Raw genomic sequence first — 18658 nt, forward strand, 5'->3', positions numbered from 1 at the left:
CAAAGGCCTTGAGGTTCAGACAGGACACTTCCATATCACCAGCAGGAAGTTGTGAAGTCAAGAGGTTCCTTCACTGTAAACATGTTTAAACGGCTGATCTCACTCTTTTCAACTTGCGCACTATTTTCAACACTCTCCTAACTTCCAGGGAGAAAAATGCCAAATAAAATGTTTTTCTGAACCTGCCAAAACAATCAAAGCTAAGAAGATTTGATTACTCAAAAATTCCTTAACTACCACAGAACATCAAACCCCTACTCCTTTTACAGGAGCAAAGCCTCCACAGTTCTGGAAACAATACTTTGCCACACGCATCTTTAAATCCAGAGATATACAGAGTCTACAGATTATAAAGAAAGGGAAAAAACAGTGATTTGTTGAAAACTGTTTTATAATCTTTGAAAACACTGATCAGAACACCTCAGCTGCTTCATCATTAAAACAGGAATAACATGTTGATCAAGGAACTGTGATGTTGTATTTAAACACACAATACAGACCTCTTGTTTAAATCTCCAATACCCAAACTAATGGGGAGGTAATCTGGATAATACTGGATGCATTGGGAGATGCAGAAATATTTGATTGCGGAGACAGAGTGCTGCGAGGCAGCTGGGTGTGCCTGAGCACTCCAGGAGGGATGATTAATTCAAGTCCAACATGAATCCTGAATAAGCCTTATGTATATGGTCAATATAAACCACAAAAATAAACTCTTAAAGCATCAAGGAATGCATGCTGGTGCAGACGTGATCACTTCTTTCTTGTCTGTCAGTGACTGCAACGTGTACTTGCAGTTATTTAGACTGGCCAGTAACATACAGCTTTATGCTTGCACAGTTACAGCACGTCATTTTTTTTTTTTTTATAAATAACCATTTCCAACCTCTGAGAAAAAAAACAAGAACAAAAACAAAAGAACAAAACAAAATGTTTCCAACCTTCTGCCTACAGTGAGGTTAATGAAAAGGTTATTAAAAGGAGTTAGGCATCATAATACAAAGAGACATACACGTTACTCCAAATAAGAGAGGATGTGAATTTAGCACATATCAGATTTTCAACACTAACTACTTCATGCATGCTCTTACTATGTGGTAAATGCAAAAAAGCTTGTTCTTTAATAGAAAAGATGTAAGCTACATGCTAAGCACCACTGTTAAGAGCATGCAAATAGGCACTAGGAAGCACAGGTCAGTTTATTAGCTCTCAGTAAATTGTTCTTATCTACCTTCAGACACATCTACAGGCTTCCCACTTGAAAAATGCCACGTTATGTAAAACGCAGCATATTCAAATGTTACATTGAGCCTGAAGCCCACTTTATGAATTTCTCTAAAATGAGCCTACAGAGAAAAACACTTCAGATTTACATAACTAGAACAGCAGAAGATACAGTGCCACCATTCAAATAAATCTATAGACCAACACTGTAAATTCTGGTCTTCATAGGTTCATTCCTTCCAGTCTTCTAGTCATCTTTAGCTATTTTAAGCAGCCAGTAAAATACCCCAGCAGCCATGCTCACTGTAGGTTCAACGAAAGATGATGCTGGCAACAGATACTCTAGAAAATGGGTTTTAAAAACGTTATAGAGATTGATTAGTTTACTGATGAAAATCACTAAGTCATTATGATTTGATCCTACACCCATCATTTCCCTCATCTCTCTGCTCCACAAAATGGAAGTCATATCTGCTTGTTCCATTAAGACAAACCTGCAACAAGTTACAGGCATTGTCCCACTGTTATACTCCATGTTAAATTCAGTCTACTGGCTTTGATAATTAAAACATTAGTTTTGTGCAACTATCCTGCTACATATTAATTTTGAATTCATATTTATACTTACTCTAATTTCTCCTGTGATGTGTTCATTTAATGAACAGTGCTGAAAGTATTTCACATGTTGTAATGTACCATTTGGAGGAGAGGAATAATCAATACTAGGTGAATAGGTATGTTGGCCAAGACTCAGTGCTTGGGATACTGTACTTCTGCAGTAATGATGGCAATTTCAGTGATAAAACACTAGTGTACAAACAGGTTTTTTTAACATTATTTAGTTGAAGGCATCAAGCTAGTGAAATTCAAAGACATATGGACTTCACTTATGAAAATATCAGAGTGGTAAAAGATGGTATTTTGCTACTGCACAGAAATAAGAAGAAATAAATGAGGAAGCAGTGTTTCTTTGGAATTATTAAAACCCCACAAAAGTCATCCTAGCCATTGCTCACAAAGAAAGAAAAATAAGAGAGCTAAACACACTTATTTTTTGCTCAGATGTCAAATTCCTACTGGCTTCCAGATCCATTCTTTGACTGTTTCTATTCAAAGGATAATAGAAACAATGTTTGAAATTCCAAGCTCTATGGACTGTAGCTACACATTTAAATGTGGTGCTAATCTGACAATACGAACATTAAAAATGTCTACATACTACAGATTAAATCTTTTTTTTTTTTTGACACTTCTTAAATCCTAGATTATGCTGCAGAATATATCACTATATATGATCCTCAGAGACTGCAGAATATAAATACTAAAAATTTTGCTTTTAAGTTTACAAAATTACATCACATCCTGGGGCACAAAACCTAAAATAAAAAAAGAAACTACAAAACAAAAAAACCTGTGCTGTATTTTCTTTCCTAAGAAAGCCTTGTTCATTTCAATGAGCAATTAACTCTGAAAGCTAAAGATAATACCATCTTTTATTTTAAACAGTCTGAACCTCAGACAACATATACAAATCTGAAGCTGAGGAGCTACTGGGATGGTGAGAGCGAACTATGGGAAAAGATGCAGGCTATGGAGAAATCGGACGCTGTGAAGCTTTGAAGGAGACAAGTCCTAGAATAAACTTCCCCTTCTATTATCTGTGCATATCCAGATCCCTACAGTGTTGCTGAATTGCAGTTTTGTTTTTAAACAGATAACCCCTGGGTTACATGCATCAAAATACAGTAACTACTTGTCAATATTTTGTTGTTTTATTGCTGATCATGTAAGCATGTGGTCAGAATGTTTTCTGCCTATGTTGAAATCCAAACTATCTCCCCATGCCTCGCTGGGTACAAAAAGCCCTTTACCTAGTTGCCAAAACTGCAGTTTCTTCCTCTGCCAATCTCTATGACAGTTATGCACCATGGGTACACAAATCTGACACATTCAGAATGTTGAATTTACCATTAAAATACATGAAGTTTTGGTCTGCCTACAATTCAGATTAAATTAACTGAAAAACATTTTTTAATATGAAATTTTTGTAGAAGTTTCCAGGTGGAAAAAAAGGATAGGAGGGGATGACAAATGCTTTTATCTCAGAAACAGCAAAGTTTCACAGTGTTCTCTTATGCATTTATCTGAGAGCACGATTCCTCCATACTCTCCAGACCTAGATGGATTTTCACAAAGTAGGTAACTTTTATTCTAAAATAGCTTATAAGCAGATTTTTTTTCCCCTCCCCTTCTTCAAAATATTACGGGGCGGGGGTGAGGGGGAATATATATATATTTTTTTTTTTTTGAGGTAAATCAATACATTCTTGACCTACTTCTCTGGCTTGTGAATGAAGTCCTGTTTACCTGTAGCTTCTACTCCAATTAATTCTGTGAAAGTCAAAAGGAATGAATCCTGAACTTTTGTCCGACTGAAGAATCCCCCAGACTCCCCAGCTCTCTGCCAGTAGATGAAGCAGCAAGTCACCTATCCTTCTGGCTTACAGGATGATGTTTTCTCTGCCTAAGCAGTCTTAGAAAGGGAAAAATAAAATGTCAGCTAAACTTACTCTTTTATTTGATAGTAAAGACAAATAATTCAAAATAAATTATACAAAATCTATTTACTAAAAGGAGGGAATCAGGTTATTTTTATGGAAAAGGAGATAAAACTTTGTGCTGAAGTGAACAAAATTTGTTATGCTAATGAATTCTAAACAGTGGAGCTTATAAAAAGATAGAAACACATACAGGTACATTTCCTTTTAAATTGCCTATGGGCTTCCTCACACATGCTTCTTGTGAAAGGTCTAATTCTGTTCTTTCTGCCTTCTTACTGCTATGCAACATTCACCTGAAACAGCACCTATTACCACACAATTCACAAAGTTGTAGTTTCCTATGTTCATAGGAGTAAAGCAGGAAACAGCAAAGGCAAATCTGAAGCTTATAAGAAGGAACGTTTCCTAATAAATTAATGGATAAAATAAATCTTTAGTGGCAGTGACTTTTGTGATCCTGTCAAAGCTTGACAGGGTTCAAGCACAACTGGATGCTTGAATGCAGGGATATATATTTCCACTTTTATTTACTGCACATATATATAAATCCCAACTGTTTTTTTTTTTTAACAGAAAACCCACAAGCTATATGCATCAAAATATTGCACATAAGAACTACCACCTTCCTAGCTAACATTAGGAAGGAACAACTAAGTAACCTCATCTTTAAACACAGACTAATGAATAACTGTTAAGATTTTAGACCCATTTGTCTAATGCACATAGTACTAGGCATTATCAGAAGGAAACTACGAACTAGACTGTGTCCAGTGTTGCAGTTCTCAAGTTCCTTAGTCACAACTTTTCACCTTTTTAAATCAGAACACCCAGTGCAAAATCTTCATGTGAAAATAGATATGGAAGACATTGTTTGGATTAAAACCACAAGAGTTACTGCTTCTCTATAGCAACCGAGATCACAATTATGCGGTGGCAAAACAGTATATAAATTCCTGTATCTACATAAGTCTGTTGTACAAAGGGGTTCTGAACTAAGCTGGTCATAAAAGGCCTATCGCTTAAATATGCTGTTTCAGAGATGCATCAAGGGATTGCAAACCATGGCAGAAAAGGCAGCTCTGTACCAACTTGATGCAAAAACCCAAGCAACTTCCCTTAGCCCCTCAATTTCCAGTTGTCACAGGCAAACCAGGATGCTGTGACGCTTTCCTGAGACATAGAGAACTAAGAATACTGTTTGCTATACAATAAACCTATACACTAGAGAGGTAACCCTTAACACAAGTAAGTTGATACATACCAAAAACAGAACTAAAAAAAGCTGTTCCTACGGATGTGCCTTACCTCCTTACAATAAATCCAATGAGTCTCAAGATCTGTCAGTGACTTCTACCTGTTGAGCTGTGCAGACCATAGCCAACAGCCAGGCTAGTTCAGATCTACTTGCACACCCATTGGTGTGCAAGAGCAAGAGCTGAATGTTCTGTTTTGACCACTCCCTCACTTAATGCTAAATGGTTCGGAACTTAATGCCTTGAGGCATTTACTGCTCTGACAAATTTATTTGAGTATCAACAGTGGATTCAAAAGTTTTCAGGAAGGAATGACAGTAGAAGGCTTGTGCATTGTTTCCTTTAAAAACAGGTCAATAAAAATACAACTGAGCTCTCTGTAGAAGATACCTATTATTTCTATTAATCAAAATACTTCTAGATTAGAGCACAAACTGCACAAAGCCATCCAGTTCCTCCTGCCTATTCCCCGTGCCGCACACATTAGTGCAAAGGCACTTCAAAGGGCACCAACGAAGTAGTCTAGAATACCAGTTCTTTAGGCAGGCCAGTGACTTTAAGCCATCATTTTACTGGAAGTACAAACAGTAAAGTCCAGGAATCAACTAATGCCCTGACAGAAACATCTCTGACCTTAATCTAACAGCAAAAACAAGTAAGGAAGACTTGCACCTACAGTATTATCCACATACCGACTTGGTGCGGAACAGTTCTGCTTTGACTGCCACACGTTTGTCTGACCAGTCTAAATGTCCCTCTTGCTTTTATTTCAAACAACAAGCAATGAAGTGAATGCATATATCAGCTGTAATAGTTTGTGTGTGGCTATCATCTTCTTATGCAGCTAGTTATCTCCAAACGACAGCTAAGAAAGCAAAATCTTAACGACTGATACAACAGCATTCCTCCTCTAAGGAGAAAAGGAGATAGTATTTTTCATACAAAGGGTACTAGATTTTTGGAACTCCTTGTTGGCAGGATAGTGCAGATGCAACAAACTTACATAAGTGCAAGAGCAGACTGGAAAAGTACTTGGAAGAGACCCATCAGAGGCTACCAAACCACAACAGGTTAGGTTCTCCTGAGCTGAAAACAGAGAGGCCAAGAGACCACCATCAGTTTTGTGGTGAAAACAAACACTACATATTATTAACCTTTGTGAATGGCAAAGATAGGTCTGGAACACGCCAAAGGGCAGGAGTATGCCTATGCATCTGTGTTGGGACAAAACAAAAAGCACTATGAAAAAAAAAAAGAAGAGTTGTCCTATTAAAACTACTCAAGAACTGAACTATACACATACTAGGTAAATGCTAAATAAAAGTGCTCGGCTATTATCAGCACCATATTAAATTGCTTTATTAAGATTCTCCCCCCCTCCCAATACACAACAAAAAAACCCAAACCAAACCAAAACCCCACACCTCTGGACTTCAGCAAATGTTACAACACAGATAGTAGCCAGTATATACACTTTCCCCTCTTTTAAAAATGCCTTCCAATTGCTTTCAATATGCCATCATAAAACTGATGAACAAATTCAATCTGTGGTATACTCAATATCTGTCTCACTCCTGAGGACAATTACACCAAATCGCAGACAGTAGCTCTGCAATACAAGAGCTTATCTACCAGGAAACAGGTTACAACGTCTGTTCAAATGCAAGAAGCCAAAAAAACCTGCAACTAGGTCCTGCTCTGCCAATAACTGCTAGTAACAGGACTTCTAAGAACTCAGAAGCTGAATTATAGTCTTAAGACCATCTTATAGCAGATGAATAAATTTCACAAACAAAGACAGTGGCCTCCAAACTCCTTCCATTTTTCTCTCATCTCCCTCTGACACATTGTCTCTTCACCCACTTGCCTGAGAGGGAACACATAAGTGTGCTGTGAATATACTGATGGGGTTGTGGGTATTGGCATTCTGCAACGCGAGCAACTCAGAGCTCTGCAGACAATGATCTGCTTCTCTAGGGCAGAACAGCTGCACAATGCTACCCTGAGTTTTACCACCTTATTGCATAGAAGCATGGGGCTGCTCACCCAGTGCTTGACCCGCTACAGCTGTGTCTGCTGCTTCAGTGATGATACTACAAAGGCTTGCACAGGCATTACCAAAAAGAGGGAAAAAAATGGAATAGACTGGCCATGAAGCTGTCTCCTGACGATGACCTCAAACATCCATCTCAGACCACAAAATTTCTCATTACCCTATGGCAACAAGGAATAAGCAAGCTGATAGCCTCCAAAGCTCTCTGGTTTGAGATTACTCAAACAGTTTTGCAATATTTTGAGATACATCACTATTATTTCCAGAATCAGCATTTACTTAATTCTTTTTTACACAAAGGCAGAAGCTACAAGGAACTTCTAGTATCACAGTTTGCAATACTGTCATTTAGACAGTGACAGACAACTTTGGTTAGTATTTACCTGGGTTTTTTCCAAAGGCAGCCAGTATCTGCCCTGCCTGTTTTCAAGAATAGTACCTGTGCAGCATTAGGATAATAGTGTAGTACATTAGCACTGTAAAATAAATAAAAAAGATGTCCATGTAAGTAAAATCTTCAAATAATGTTTTTTTTTCCCCTACAAACTCCATCTTCTCTTTGATGTTTGATTATCTCCTCCTTATACCTGTTCCCCAATGATACAATTCCACTATAATCTTCACAGAAATATAACAAGTGAGGTGCCTGGATTGTTGTCTTTCCCTTATAGTGTAAGACATTTTCTTTTGCTAGCTTCAGACTTCAATTTTGTAATTTAAGTTCCCAATTGTGACCTTCAGAATAGTGATCTGAAATTAAATTTCAGTCTTTCCCAGCTAAATTTTATTTATCTTGCATATTTCGTTATTTTTTCAGACTAAGGGAACACAGAGGGAGGCAAAAATCAGCATTATCAGCTATTTCTTGGTGGTAGTAGTAGTGAATTTTAAAAAAATCCACAACACAGTAAAACTTACTGTGATACAAAGACGACAGCAAAGGCCTGACTAAGAAGACACTATATGAAAGATACTAGACACAAAGCAAATAAGCTGAACAAATCGCCAAAAGACCAAATCATGAATTTGGAGCAAGTAATGCATGACAACCTATTAGAGCGTCTGTACTTGTAGAACAGGTAAGAACAAGCCTCAATGCAGGCTCCCTAGAATAATTAATTTTGGCAAATCATAGACAAGGAGTAATCATCACATGTTTATCCCTCTTTGCAAGACATTTTACAACTAATAATTGAAATGAGGAAGAAGCATTGCTGTATGAATCTCAGGGGAACTGTTTTTAAAGCAGAAGCATATAGGTTTATTCCCCTCATTCTATGAAGACCTATAAACATTAAAAACAATAACAAAAAAACCTAACCCTGTAAAAAATTTAAACCTTTTATGTTTATCTGCAGGTTGGGGGGTGGTGGTGTAAGTAGATATGAAATGTGTATTTCAGGTACTGCTTAAGCTCTACGAGAAGGTATACAAAAGAAATTTTCGGTTAAAAATTATTCTTTTTTTAAACATCTGCCAACATTCCAGCAGACATAGTTTGGGAAGCATTTTGAGTTTTTATCATCACAGTGCCAGAACACAGCAATGCTTGTATTTTGCAAGAGACAAACTATGGAAATCTTAAGTACCTAAAAGAGACAGAAAAAAATTCTTGAGAAGTAGGAAAAGTGGCTTGGTCCCAACAACAGTAAGAGGAAATAAAGGCAGCGGTATGACACAGAACAGGAGACAAGGCAGGAAATGAGAGTATAAGAAGTGAGGATGTGCATTTCTACCCTGTGAAAGGACAGAGAACTGCTAAAAGGAGACAGGATGGAACATTTAAGGCAGCAGCAAGGTTTGAGTGTAACTGCCTCCCCTTTTTTTTGTTTATTGACTGAATTCAGTCCATGAGACACACAGAACGTATGGATGATAATGATAACTCACACTTGTACTTCAACACTTAAATCTTCAGTAGAAGAGAATAACAATACTAATCCTTGCAAGCTATCATGCCCTGAAAGCAGAGGTACAGATCCATTTACACTGCCTTTCCCCTCTTTCTCTCCCCAAATGTTGTCTGAGCTAAAAAAAAAAAAAAGAAGTAATTTTTCTAAGATTGGCCAGAAATTTATCTGATTTACCTTCAGATATTTCAGCTTTTTGCGTAAGAAACAACCCTGCAAGCAATTCTATGGAACAGAATACTTTAGATCTCCTTCTACTTTTTTTACTTTGTAAATACAAACACAAGACCTAGAACTCTGTTTTCAGGTAGGCCTATATTTTGCTGTCTTCTCCTATAATACAGGAATCTACAAGTCTATACTTAGTCAAAAAGATGCACTGAAAACAAACATTTTGTCATCTCTGCAATATTTGCTAGAGAGATTTTTAAACAATCAACCACACATTTTAGGTTAGTTTTCTGCCACTAAAAGAGAGCCACAAGATATTCTGCTAAGGAGCTGGAAATCCACTGGGTCCTGGAAATCTCTGAACAGTCCGCTTGTCTTCAAGCCAAACATGCCACAAAGCACTACAATGGGCAAAGCAACTGCATTTACACAGAGAATTGCTGTGTGGTTGTACATTGGACCCAGGGGAGACTACAGAACCAGCTACAATTCCTGGACAATACCACATATGAAGACTGTTGTATTATCCTACACGCAAACCAGAGCGAATCCAAAATGCCTTTAACTAAGGTTTATTGCAAGCAACATACCTTGTGCACGTGTAAAGTAAAACCTTAAAGTAAGAACTGGTGTTACATTTTCTACTTAAGAAATGTAACATGTATCTTAAAGGAACAAACTTCATTTTATTAAATGATTTTAAAACCTTTCCTTACTGAAATGTCTCAGAATAACAGTCAGACCTGTTTAAAAATCTTTCTGAAGTATGATAGACAGGGGGTTTTTTCTGCCCCATTAAGTTTCAAGAGACCTTTTGGACTAAACAAAGCAACAAGTCTCAAGTTTCATTGTCCTTTGCAGCCATCAGAACAGCCATGCACACTGTTTTGAGGAGTTCTTTAATCTCAAATTGCTTCTACTAATAGTACCAGATGCAAACGAGAACCAGTTAATTTTAATCAGTAAAAATTCACTCCCTATTTCTCTCTCATTTCATTTTATCCTAATGAAAGCTTTTTGTTGCATGTTACTTGAAGAGAGTTCAAATGCAATCCAGACAGCTCCAGGAGAGCACACTATGCACTTAAAATAGTAATCACTGCAATAACAATTTCTGCATAGTGCATCAACTTAGAACATGATAAGGCATAAATATCCCTGGCTCTCGGCACAAGGCTGCAAAGGTACAGCTCCAGTATTGTCCATGAAAAGAACGGAGGAGATCGGAATGGGATGTGGCAACCCTGGAAAGGCAAACAATTCAAGCTACCGCATACATTGTGGGGTAGAAAAGACTAACAGATGCAACAAGGGAAGCTTCAGCATCACTCCTGGCACAGAAGAAATGTGATTTATTTAGGAAGTTGTTATTTTGTGATCTTGTCTTTAAACAAACTCGAGACTCCTGCTGCATATTTTGGACAAGCAGCCATTCGCAAAACTTCACTAGCTTTTAAGCTACACGTGCAGGACCATAATCAAAATGTCAAGAGTATGTTTCTGGAAAATACCTAATTTTCCAAGCCTCTAGAGCCAAAAGAAAAACAGTACGATATATGAGCCTTAGTTTTCCTAATCAGCTAAGAAAATACAGCCATGCCTATCTAAAAACTTCCTCTTTAATCAGGTCTAAATAACCATTAGATACTACAGGAGGATTCAACTTCAGGAAGAGCCAAACCCATAAAGAATGAAGAATACTCTGATGCAGAACAGTCCCTCCCTCCAAACAAATAAATCTATAACCAAACAAATTTACATCTACTTTCCTAAACTATAAATGACTTTAGAAGTATTGAGGAAGAAGTAGCTTCTCTTATGGCAGAAAAACTGAAGTTCCCTCTAAGTAGACAAATCTACAATCTTTCAATGCCCATTTTCATCTCCATGTCAAAGATTTCCATTTTGGAAGGGGGTCAAATCTGCAGAAATTTTATTTGAACACAGATGTGTTTGAGGTAAAAACAGATAAGATGCTATTCTTCATCACACAACATGCCTACAGATCTGCCTCAATGGAGTTTTCATCAGAGCTTACCTTCAGGAAAACAACAGGATTATCCTAAAGGAGGGGCAGGACAGTAAGAACAATATGAATGCTACAGTGCTCTTTATTCACAGGGCATTTAAACAGTATAAAAGTATTTTTGCCCTCCAGCAGAATATCAGCATGGTGAATGTGGGTATGACAAGAGTCAATACAGAGGTAGGAGTTCCTCAGTCCTGAAACTGTCAATGCTCATAGGCCACTTTTAAGACAACGGTACTTGACAGATGAGTAACTGTTTAACCTGCTTTGGCAAAGTGTGGCATATACATTTCCAAATACAAGAAGCAATCCTAAGTCTCAGAGTAAACTCTCTATTCAAAAACTTGTCTGGTTAAAGACAGCAGCTACCAGAAAAGTAGGGAACAAAACCAAGTGCTATTTCAAAGATCGATTGATTCCTTATCTCAAAGCAAAGCTGACTCCTCCTCAATTTTAATCTCTGTACCAGACCAGAAGCAGAATGCCATCAGTTTTATTCTGATACATCTCTGTGGAGTTAATCATAAAAGGCATTTCATTCTGTGACGTGTACAAACAATTTTATATACCATTTTCAGATGTTCAAGAAAAGACTCAATCCTGTTTCATTTGGATACCCTTCTACATTCACATGAAAGCAGACGAATTCAACTTTAGGTTGCTCGTAAAATCAGAAACCATGGCTCTGGCACCAAATGGAAGCGTTCCATTTCATGGCTTATTTTCAGCAACCATAAACTTGATGATTATTTCACTATTTAAATAATCTGATTTTGTTATTTAAGTAATTTATTTCACTATTTAAATAATCTGATTTTGTTATTTAAGTAATCCAAATCTGTTGAATCCAGACCTGTTTCTTGTGATTGGCAGAATCCCATGAGTTTGAAAAACTATGTTTAATCACAGATTAGTCTGTCTCAAAAGACAGAAACTCTTCAGACAAACACAAATATAATGACCAGTATTCTCTCCTTCATACCTTCTGTCTGGTCTTAATGGAGCAGCAGAGGAGCAGGAAGCGCAAAGTACAGAGCACTAGTCATTTAAGAAAGAAGTTGAGTGTTTTGCAACACCCACAATGCCTGGAGACCAATGCCCCCAAACTGGTACTTCCAAACGCAGAGGTCAATCACTGATTCTCTAAAAATCACTTGAAAATGGAAGTGTTCCCGGGTTTCTTAATCCAACTTTAGCTCTTTCTATCCTGATGAGTAACACATGGAGAGACAGGATATCCTGTACTTTAATGACAAATTTGATTTTCTTTCTGATACAGACATGACTAAATCCTTTCCAATGCATTTATGAAAACTGTAGCAAATGTCCGACCATAGTAGAAAACAAGCATCTCCTCAAGACAATATCAAAACTCAACTCTCCCTGGTTGTCTACAGACTAAAGCACACCCTAAAGATTTCTGCCAGAGCAGAGGTGATTCATCCAAAGAGCAACAATCGCCACACTTTGAGCATGATACTATTACTTAACAAAGCAGTTACAGGTCAATAGTCCTCAAAAGTGAACTGAAATTCTTAAGGTGCACAGTTACAGTCTGATCTATTCTTTTGGTACTCCTCTGACCACGCAGTAAATCATTCCAACTTGCTAAACCAGAGAAATAAGAACTTGATCACAAAAGAGTTTTTTATTGGGTAGTCAAGCTGACTTTGTCTACCATGCAGTCAAACTACCATGAGAACCAAGCATAATCAATGACACAGGACTACTCAGGTGGAAACTGAGTAAGAGAGGGGGAATTGTCTCAGCTGTCTCATGAAAACTACGCCCTTACTGGACTCCAGGCATTAAGAAAACTGCACCAGAAGATCCTTGCGTTTGGCTCCAAGCATTTTCACACTAGACTATGCTCCCATTCTGATGCACATAATCAAATTTGTCTCAGCCCACAGGGAGTTGTCCCACTAATACTCACCTTTAGGCCTTCATGTACTCATGTACAGAGTACTTCAGATTTGTTCTGGTCAAGAAATTACTATGAAGACAGGCATTTCTACTTTGTAGTTAGCTATGTTTCTAAAATTATTAAATTGCAGACGGAGCTAAAGAAGCCTATTGACTTGGTACTCACAGTCCTGAACTGTTAACACTCCCAACCCCCTTTAGCAGTACAAAGGCAGGAAATGGCAAAGAGTTTAAGGTTCAGGGAGCACTGCTCACTGCAGTGGAAAATGACTGCTTTCATGATTGAAAGTAAAAACAACTTCTCTCTAAATCTTTGAAAGAAAGCTCCATACGTAACTGAGGGATACAAACTGTAGTTGGTTCATACCTGCAGCTATGCACCTCCCTCTAGCTGTTCAAGTCTTCACTCTAAAAGACAAGAAAAACACAGACATTGAGTACTCCAGAGCTAAAATCGGATAATAACAATCATTACAGCATGAACTTCATTTGTAAAATGCTGAGGACTGTGAAAGCAAAGCATATTTCTAATAATACAAGTCATCATGAGGTGGTAACAACCCTCATTAGACTCAAAAATGAACTTGCAGATTTCAAAAATACATAGAATAAATGAAAGTGTGCAAAAGAAAGGACTGCAACTACACAACATGGCTGAAAGCAGAAGTCTTGTAGCTTCCTAACAACATTCAGGGGATTTATCCTACCTGTCTGGCTTTTTGGCTCTCATGACAGAAGTAGAGTTACCAACAGCAGTAGCCACAATCCTGAACTGCTATATTACTCCTATTATTATTTTGACAGCAGCAGCACAAACAGATGACAATGAACCTGCAGATGGGAACTCTAATGTAAGACAGTATAGATGGAAATGTATGAAACAGCTCTGAATTAGGGAACACAAAGAACAAACAACACAAGGAAAAAAGTTATTTCTACATCTTGAACAAATCACCAACAAGAAACCATACAGACTTTCTGTACTAGCACCTCCTAAGTAGGGGATGCTACTCTGTGATTCAGGGTTCTCTTTTTGCAGATTCAGTAATTGACCCACAGCACAAACTACCATATATTTAAATACAAACTTTGGACTTTTTTACTTGTGGTTGGTTTTTGGGGATTTTTTTTTTGTTTGGTTGGTTTTTTTAAAGAATTTCTTCTCTGCTTCCTCCTAGGTTATTTTGCAGAACTACACTCATGGTAGCCTAGAAGTATTTTACAGAAAATCCAACTCCATTTATTTATCTATAGGTACCAATTCAAAAGCTGCATCCATCTGCAAGGAGAAAAGTTATACAACGCTATTTGAGTTCCCGTATCTTCACTGCTTTGCAGGCCCCTTCATAACCTTTGTTCTATATTCTTTGAGAAGTGTGGATAAGTGATCCATATCGTCGTGTAACATACTTCAATATTTATCACATGTACTCATGCCATCTTTTCCTGAGAGATCTCTTGAGAATTTTTTTATCCCTATTTTGTAGCAGTTTTCAAATGTTCTCATTTCTTCCTAATTTGTTCAATTGATTTAATAAACTATTACACCCTCTAAAGGAACACAGAATCCTAAACACAACAAAAAATAATTTTCTTCTAATACTAGTTAAGAACAATAAAAGTCAATCAATGAATCCTGAGACTCAGTTATCTGAAATGTGTATTTTCAAAATTATGAATTTATCTTTTCTAGAATATGACTGGAAACTGAATATTGGTCAGGGAACACTTTATATACTTATTCTTGTTCTGTTTCACAATAACATTCTGGATTATGAAGCTCCTACTAGTGATTCAGGCAAACATGTTACCTGAGGACACCTCCTTCTACCTCACCCACATTCCTTTGCTTTTTTGAAGTTTAATTAAATAATAATTGTTTATGGCCAAAAAATGGTCTCAGATTTCTGCTAACAGATCTGATTTCAACACATCATATAACACAAATTTTTTTGTTTTCTTCTTTTAAACCCAATCTTTCCCAGATATTTAAGTCCTATGGAAGTTGTCGTAAATGCTAAGTTGTACTTCTGTGATAATCAGCTTTTGTAAAAAAACCGGAAATACACAGCTCATTGATCTTGGAAATACTTAAGAATATACTGGTAAACAACTTTTTAATGTTAAAAAGAAAATCTTCCCTTCACACTTGTAACTATGTAACACTCTAGGGAATTAATTTAAAAACTTCAAAGGAACCAGAAGTACAGCTAACATAGCCAGAGGAACCCATAACTCTTGGATACCTTTGGGAAAAAATATATACCTCACTGAATCAAAGGTAAAATCCAGGACAATAAAAACTTTAAAAAGCAAGCAGCAAATCTGACAGCTACCTGTAGAAAGCCTGGGAGAATGGTCTTAAATCATAAATGTTTCTCAAAACAAAATTGTTTTAGTATGGTTCATTTAATTATATGCAGAACATAAATACACCAAATACTTTATCCAAGTTTATACATCAGACAAATCTGGGCCAAAGAATCTGACAACTGTATTTCTTAGGAGAAATCAGATCAAGGTATATACAGCTGGCACGCTGCTAGCAATGTGTGTAGCATAGCAATTTCTGTAATTAACTGACACGGCAAACTGCTGATTCACCCCATCCCAGCATTAGATGCTGATAATGAACTGTCTTCATAGTTGCATGAGTGTAGGCCCTTAGTGGGGTCAGCAAAACAATTAACAGGTGTAAATTAGGACATCTCATCACAGCTTTTGCAAAGAAGATTTTTCCCAAGGTTGCCCCCCTGACTGAAGTGCTGCATCTGAGTACAGATACCACTTCCAACTTCTGTACAAAGCTGGGAGGAACCATGGCACCACCTGACAATTCCATGCAGAAAAACAAAGGTTTAACTCTTAGATTTAAAACTTAGCCCTGCCAGATCTAGGAGTGACAAAATACACTCTTGCTGATGAACACACAGTTGTAACTTATGGTATGCAATATAATATAAATAGAACTGCAGTTGGTAATGAAAACAAGTGGTTCTAGTCACTAAGTACTAGACAATGGATATGAGCCCAATAAATGTAGTAATTCTGCTTTGATACTTAGTGGCAAAACTTCAGTCTCATCAGCACCCAGGACCATCTGTAGAATACCGGATCATTTAATGGATTCTGATCAATGAAATTACTGTCATAGCCCACACTTGTCTAGACCAGTTAGTTCTGCTTTCTCATTACACTTTCCAGGAATTAATGTTTGTGGGATATCAAGATTACCATTGACAATTAAAGAGGCTAATAGATAAAACAGACCACATAGCTCACCTCAGACATATCCTGGTGTCAACAGTCTCTCACATAAATCAACATTCAATCTGGACTCACTGCAGATTTACGTACTTTCAAGTACCAGTATGGCCAATATAAAAATAACTATTTCTCTGGAGGAAGTGCAGGAGGGAGATAACAATGCATCAAAGAGTGACAGAGCAAGTGCACTAGATAAGTCAGATTACAAATAGAGAGGCCTACACAAATCAGATGAAGTTTCAATTACTGTACAGCTTAGGCCACAACCCACAGAAAGCATGCCACTTTCTAGTAAACATTACTTATGAGACAGCAAGACAACAGAGATAGCTATGAGAAACTCCTATAGTGCCAAAATCTTACCAAGGAAGCAGCCATACTTTCTTGTCTGAGAAATGCCCTTCTACTCAATCTTTACACCACCCAAACCTCTCAGCACCAGAAGCTACTTGCTCAATGCAAGACAACAGTTCCTGGTCACTGTGTCTGCTCACTTTATTTTTGGAGACAGAGCTGTCAAATACCGTTTTCCTCAGTGTTGCCAGCACAAGCACTAATGTGCATACAGGTCAGCTGACAATCTGTACAGTTAGCAAACAGACCAGTTGAAATACTCATGACAGTGTGTTCAACTATCAGAATGTAATTTTGTTCAACTGCAGATGTTAATAGGAAGAACAGAATGAAAAATAGAAGAGGTGCACATTTTGCGACCACTGCAGATTAAGACACACACACAAAAAAAGGAAAACATTTTAAATGCCATGCTTCAAGGTACTGTAACCAGAACATCATAAAATACTTAAGATTTGGGATGTAGACCATATCTGTAAAGTCTATTCCATGCTCCGTCCGCAATTACAGCTTACACTTTCCCAAGATTGATCATTAGTCTTACCACCCATAATGAAACTGTAGAGACACACTTTGAGGATGCAAACCAATCCTATGGTCTACTGTTGAAAACATGAGACTAGGGCTTAGAAGACATGAGTTCTATTTCTAATTATGGGACTGAATAGCACTGGACAAGTCACTTTATGGTCCCAAGGGTTTCCATTTGTACAGTGTTATCTTATTTGCTTTATTTGTGAAGAGATATTTTGAGAACCAGTGACAGAATGTATTCAATAGGAGTCAGAGTATATCATCACATTGTTATAGCTGCATCTCAGCTGAAAACCTAGTAAACAACTTAGTAAAAAAAGTTTCCCCAAAACACTTGTCTGTTAATAAAAACCAAATAATCTCACCAACAAAAGATTTAAACTTGCTACATCCTTCCAGACTATGGCATTAAGAGACTCACAAAATATCTCAAGAGTTGCAAATGCAGAAGGGTACACACCAACATTGTATTTACTTTTTCAATGAAGATCCAAAATATTCAGAAAACACACATTCATATTTTGCTTTACGGATACTGTACATGCCACAGGAAGACCTATCAAACGTACTACAGAGTTTTAAGTCTTCTTTTGGGTAAAAGACTGAGGTGGAGCAAACAGAAACAACAACCTCAGTTTAACTACTAAGCCTACTTCTAGGAGCAACAACACTAGCTGAACTCACCCATCTCAGCCACAAGATTCAAATACTAACACTTTCACTTCAAGGCTAGATTAAAAAAAATCTCAATGGGAAAATCATCCCTGTGCGGTGTTTAGACAGACACAATCTGCATAGCTCTACATTAAAACAAGTCTTTTATAATGATATCATGGTACTTACAGACTTCTTTTCTTTTGATTGCACAAAAGAGAATAGATTCAAATCCAAACAGAGAAGAAAGATGTATTGCAGGTCTCCCCACAAAGATCCTCAAATGCAACTGCTATTCTGTACTTTTACACCTAAAATACTGAAAGAGGACACAGCGCGTACGACCATTTCCAGCATCTACGGCCATCTTCAGAAGGGAAATAATTTTGAGGTGTCCCACTTTTGAAAGATCAGCATCGAACGGGATAAAAAATTCTGAGTAGATTTGAACTTCTGTATTTGCAAAATGTTTAAGTAAAAATATATTTAATTTCAAAGAAACACAACTAAGAAAGACTGATTTACCTTAAGCTTGTATGTGTCTCTTGCTTGGTTTATATTAGACAAATACTTGCCATGAACTCTACCGTGCAGAATCTGCCATTGCCACGCCTGCAAACCAAAGAGTAAAAATATGCTCAATTATTTTTATTATTTTTTGTAACAGGCACATGGTCAAATCCTTTGCAGAAGTGAAGGGACACAAGTCTCAAAATTACACT

At 37.3% G+C, this 18658-nt stretch overlaps 1 protein-coding gene across 22 annotated transcripts in view; it reads right to left on the bottom strand.

The window, feature by feature from the left end:
* Window positions 1–18658, bottom strand: part of CELF1 (CUGBP Elav-like family member 1) — a 62974-nt gene that overhangs the window by 31749 nt on the left and 12567 nt on the right. For 12 of the 22 annotated variants that reach the window (XM_075754636.1, XM_075754655.1, XM_075754647.1 and 9 more), the window contains 2 exons: window positions 18462–18548; window positions 13495–13535 (listed from right to left, as the gene is read on the bottom strand). The exons of 1 other annotated variant lie outside the window; for it this stretch is intronic. The gene's annotated coding sequence lies outside the window, so the exon portion shown is untranslated. The remainder of the gene's footprint in view (window positions 1–13494; window positions 13536–18461; window positions 18549–18658) is intronic. 9 more of the 22 variants (XM_075754653.1, XM_075754648.1, XM_075754646.1 and 6 more) reach the window with 1 other exon arrangement.

The sequence above is a fragment of the Balearica regulorum genome, chromosome 5 (genome assembly GCF_011004875.1).
Source record: "Balearica regulorum gibbericeps isolate bBalReg1 chromosome 5, bBalReg1.pri, whole genome shotgun sequence".
NCBI classification, from domain to species: Eukaryota; Metazoa; Chordata; class Aves; order Gruiformes; family Gruidae; genus Balearica; species Balearica regulorum.